Below are 6,042 nucleotides of genomic sequence, written 5' to 3' on the forward strand. Positions count from 1 at the left end.
AAAAAAAAGGAATTTCACCTACTTAAAAAAAAAAAAAGTCAGCCAACATCACCCAATTATTCTCAATTACTCTAATTGGTCTCCTTTTTTCTTTTTAAATTTATTTATTAGAAAGCAATTGTTCAAGAACCAAAGACTGTTTTTAATGATCCAAAACAGAAATAAATGTTCTAGTCTATTACTGCCCTATATGGAATAAATCAATATTAAAACTAATTAACCCTTTTCAAAGGCGTTTTGTCTCAGGTTTTTATTTAATGGTTCAGTGCAACCTGAAGTACTGCCATAGCTGGATAAGCTCCATTTAAAAAACGGCCAATTTTGAAAACAATTTAACAGCTTACCATGATGAACATTTTTATATTTTTTTTTTTAAAGTCAAGTTCTTCCTGATTTAAGACCAGAGAGCAGATAAAACAGTTCCTTTGCTAGATGCTCCCTCAGTCACTCATCCAAATTAGCTGCCTACCTCACCCTGCACTGTAATACAACACGGGCAATTTTTCCAGGATTTCAAAATAAATATTGTTCCCAAGATTTTCAGAATTGTTTTGCAAGCTATGTAGGATTTTAGATGAGGAATTCTTTACATTCTGAAATCTAGAAAAAATACCTGGCTTTCTGCACTTGACAAGCTTCTGATGCAACAGAATGGAAATCTTACAGAACTGCTGCTTGCTGTTTGGGGAAAAAAAAAAAAAAACAATAAAAAAATGCTACTTACTGCTTCCTCCTTTCTGGAGTACAGTAATAATTTAACTGGATAATCTCTTTACAACACCAAGTCAAAATAACTTCAGTAGCAATTATCAAATTTTCAATTCCTATGAAAGATGTATTAATTGTTCTCGTCCTGTGAACGATTTAAGGGAGATCAGGCAGATTTTCGGCCGATTTAGCGAGAGGCAAGCTCTGTTTACCAGCCTGCTCCTGGTTCCCACACTCACATTCCTCCCAAGCAAATTATGGAACAAACTGGGGGGGGTGAGGGGAGGAGAGAAAAGCAGTAATTTATGAAAACATGGTACACCATAATTTTGCCATTTTTCTGCAATAAGGATGGCAAATGATTCATGGGGAAAAATGAAATATATTTCACTGTCAGCTCAATAGATCTGAGATTTACAGCTTCTTGACTTGGACAGGAAAAACTCAGCTTGCATAGAAATGAATTGCAAATCAGTTAATTGTAGATATGCAAAAATAAATAATAAAAGAAAAAGAATCTGCGTGCTTCAGGAAAATAAACTGAGCAACAATTTAGAAGAGAGAGCAAATGAAAGGCGGCACGGTGGTGTGTTTGCTCTGGGGGGGCTGGCTTCAGAAAGGACCTTCGCCTCGCCTGACACCGACCCAGCTCCCCTCAGTTTGTGTCAGTTCTGCTATCAACCTAATTACATTTGCATCAGTTGGACAAACAGATTACGGTATCTCGGTGCCACAGCCCCAAGTTTGCCTGATGCAGTTCAATACGGCCACGGAGGAGAACTGGTGACGCGCAGCCAGCCGCAGCCCTGCCCTCTGCCAGGCAGCTGCACAGAGGCACAGCCCCACCGCGCCAGGGCTGGAGCTCTAAAACCACCACTGCCACGGAACAACAAGAGCCTCACCTGCCCAAACCTGAAAAGTTGCAGCACAGACCCACCAGCCTGTCGAGTTGCACTGAAGGGTCTCGGGCTGCAAGGGCGCGGAGCAGGCAGACAAAGCACAGTGGCCGACGCTGGCATTTGCTGAGGATCAAGTTCAGTTCAATAGACAGTTAAAAAACTTCCCAAAATTTTACAGAAACCAGTCCCCCAGCTCACATCCAACTGGATAATCGAACATACACAACAGTCCTTGCACAAGGCTGAAAAAAAAAGAGCGAGCTAAAAGCTTGCTCAGGGGAGCAAAATTTAATCTCTGCCTTTATTTGCAAAATAGGAAGAGGTGAGATGATCCCAGCGCATGCCTGCATCAGCGGCATCTTCCGAGCCAAGGCAGTATCGATTCCGAACCGCAGGCTGCGATCTGCAGCCGCAGCAGCCGTGCACATGCTGTGTGCAGCCAGTGCTGCTGGGCAGGGGCATGCAGAAACCGGGGGGTGCTGGAACAGGGGAGCAGGGGCTCAAACCTTGGGCTGAGCACACCTGCAAACCTGAGAACCCCTCCTGTGCAGCTGGGAGAAACAACACCTACTTAGCAGCCAAGATTCATCCCCACTGGAGATGGTTTTCTCTCCTCCACAGATGCAATCAGTCCCTATCTGACACGGGAAACACCCCGCGCAGGCATCAACGCTTAAATATTAATGTTGCTATGATATTCCCCATCATATTTCTACAACAGGCTGCAGTGTGCAAGCGAACCTAAGTTGCAATAAATCTGAATTTTTGATCATTCGGTGGAGAAATCGTGCAAAGCGAGGGAACCCAGCCCCAAAAGGCTGTTCTAGAAAAAAACCAAACTATTCATTTTGGTTCTGTGTCGAGCAGCAAATCCAGGATCACGCCCCAAGGCAATTTCAGTGCTGCAAAATATTTGGGACGAAGATGATTGTAGCAAACATTTTCCGACATATTACTTACACACCACAGATGAGATAAAATCCATAATCTTTGTAATTATACTCTGGAGGTATCGGTCCTGTTTATTTCTGGGGGGAAGATGCGGAAGGGTTCTATTCTGACCGCACGTACACAAGCCCTGTACTCAGCACAGCCACACCGCAGTTGGGGAACATCCCTATTACAAGTGTAAATTAAATCCTACAAAATAATATGGAGATTATAAAAATTGCGTTAAAACTGGTAACAGCTTTACTGATTTACTGACAATGAAAATATATAGCATTTTTTCTGTCGGAACATTTATCAACACATGGCAACCCCAGAATAACTTGACATGTAAAATGATCAAAATGGATTATGGAATCTCTCCCGCTCATTTCTATTGATTTTAGTTATGATAAAATTCATCAGTGTGCAAAGGAGCGCTCGCGACTGGCATTTCCCCCCCTGGCCCCGCAGCCGGGCCAGCGTTCGTAGGAGATGGCGGTGCAGAACGCCTTACCCCGTGTCAGCGCCGCGCACAGCCCGACGGCCGGGAATGCTAAGTGCTGGATTAACTCCTCATTTTCACTTCCCAACTGCCAAGCGCTACATTCTGAGCTAAAATGGGAAAGTATGGACAAAATTATGTCATGTGTACTAAGGAGCATCTAGCTGAGCATTTTTCCTTTAAAAGTAAACTTTTTCGGGGGTAATCGAAGTTATTTTTGTAAGTGCCATAAGCAGCCGCCGGCGGAGGGACCGTTTTTAATCAGCTTTATTGATTCATGCTCTCAGTTCTTACTCAGTTAAAAACAAGGCACATTAAATACATCCTCTTATTGCTCTATAAATGCATGCGGCTCATTCTGGATATCAAAAGTAATAAATAACGGCAGTAAAACACCAAGACAGTTATAAAAATGACAACCCAGCCTCCAACACAGTATTTAACAGTTCGGTCTAGAAGAGTAACCTCAGAAAATACCCCAGTGCCACACGTAGAACGTGCAGCGCGGATGTATGTGTGCACGTACATACACACATACAGAAATGCACTGCAAGGATATGCACTCCCCCTCCCCGGGCGTGCAGTTTATTTAAAACACAAGTTAACCCCATCCATCCAGAAATCCAACTCCTACCTCAAAAAAAAAAAAAAAAAAAAATCACGTTTTCCCACCCAGGATCAGAACAATGCAAGACAGTGACATTTTACAGCTCTTTCTACAGTACACTCACACTAAAAAAAAAAAAAAAAAAAAAAAAAATCAAAGCCAACATTCCTGAAAACAAATGCGAGGTGATAAATAAATAGTTCTCGACTTTTTCCACGTAGAGATGTGGCTGTTTTAAGTAACACATGCAACCTCCTCTTGTTACACAAGATCTCGCTGTGCCACACAAAGAGCAGAGGAGCGTGACAGTAAAGTGCCGAAGATTCAAAGCAAATTCATATCGGAGGACACACACAGAGCCCAGAAAATCCCAGAGTCACATTCCGTATGCAACACCACTGAAACAAGAGAACAAAGAGTACACTTTGGGTGCAAAGCAGGAAATCCTGGCTTCACAGGTAAACTGGCATTATCAATTCTTAACAGTGCCATTTCCAGAGGAGTGGAGGAGAATTTTTCTTTAAGCCATACAAGAGGTGTTAAATATTGTCAATTTTTTTTTCTTTATGTGGCCTGGAAAAGGTCTTTCAATTTTTTTTTTTTTCTTAAATTCCTGTTAACAGCAGAATCGAACCCCCCTTCCCCTGCTCACTGCACCAACCCAACCCGTGCACGGCACACCCCCTCCGGTCCTGCAGGATACGTGAAATCTGCTCTTGGGGTCTTACTTGAGAAGGGGTTTGGGAACACAAAGCTGCGACAAACATTTACATACTTTACCTGAATACACTGCAACATATTGCAAAACCAAACAGTTTACAGGACCACAGAAACAAACCCTTTTGTTCATAAAAATGTTTTTCTGTTGTCAAATGTGCCACCTCCTCGGGTCACACAGACCGTGCCTCGCCAGCACCCGCAGCAAGACAGACACGACCCCTGATGCAATATCTGCATTTTGGTGCAAGGCAGCATAAAAAAACCTTAACATGCAAAAACCATCGGAAAGGCATTTTACCCCAGACTGTCTCCTTCCCTGCAGATTTTACCAATCGTTTGGACTGATGGAAATACAACTATTTATGGAATTTTAAATGAGGCTTGCTTTTTCTTTTGGTACCTATTACACACCTAAATTTTTAATATTTTTAAAGAACACTGACTTTCCAGCCAAACACAACATCTGTTCATCCTCTGCTACATGCTAACACTCCTCAGCATCTCCGTTTTGTGTCTGTAATCATTTTCCTTTATCCAAGTAATCCTTGCTGTTCGTCCCTCTACTGCCATTTTCCATTAGCGAAAGCGGTGACATCAGTTCAATTACGTCACATTTTACACAAGCAGAAACTCTGACACCTCGGAACTGCAGCTTGTTTTGAGTTGCAAATTGGTATTTATGTTCCAAGAATATAACAGAGTGACAAATCCATCAATAAACCATTCCTATGCTTTTCCCTTCCTTGGTCTACGTCAGGCAGGAATCTTCCCTCTGATCTCAAACCTCGTCGATGGAAGAAGAGACGGGCAAACAGCCAGACACAGCACTGTTGGAAACAGCTCAGGTGACTAGTCCTGGTTTTTAAATATTTTTTTTCATTAATTTACTCAAAAAATTTCACTTTTCACTTTTCTACAGAAGTTAGTGGAATGCAAACCAAATTTCATTGCTTTACTTCGTGTTTGAGAGTTTTCAAAGAAACAATTAAGACTTAAACTATCAAAACTGCCGCATTCCACATACCATCAGTGTTTGTCCAGAACTGGAAACAGCCTGAATGCTTTACAGCACAGAACACCACCTGCGAGGCAATGCTATTTATTAAAGGAAGATTATTTTTATTAACATGAGAGAAAGGAAAACCATCCCCTAGCTTTTAACTAAATTATTAGCTTGGGTGATTAATCAACATGTCTTGTAGTTTTCCAGCTTCGTACTGTTGGTATTTTTGTCGGGCCAAGTATTGGTGCCACTGAAATAACAGAGCACTTGAACGAGCAAACCCAGCCTTCCCATCGCATTAGTAAAATCAAAGTATTATTTAAAGTATTATTTAAATACATATTTAAATACTTATTTAAAGTGTTATTTAAATACTAAATGCATATTTGCAAAACTCAATGCAATTTAAAGGCAGGATTCACTTTGAGAATTGCTTTCTTTCAAGGTAAAGGTGATAGAAAAGTTCCTGAACAAGGCAGTATGTGCACGTGCGCTTGCGTGTGCACCCAAATCCTTTTAGACTGTGTTTCTGAACTCTTGTTAATAACCTCTCATGTCTAAAAAATACCCAATCCAAAAGGCCACATACTGGATTATGAAGAGCTGTACAGAAAACCATTAATCATGAAAAGAAATGCACCCATGTATTTCTGTGAGAGCTACACCGATGGAC

This window comes from Pterocles gutturalis, unplaced genomic scaffold, assembly GCF_000699245.1.
Source record: "Pterocles gutturalis isolate BGI_N339 unplaced genomic scaffold, ASM69924v1 scaffold28617, whole genome shotgun sequence".
Classification (NCBI taxonomy): Eukaryota; Metazoa; Chordata; class Aves; order Pterocliformes; family Pteroclidae; genus Pterocles; species Pterocles gutturalis.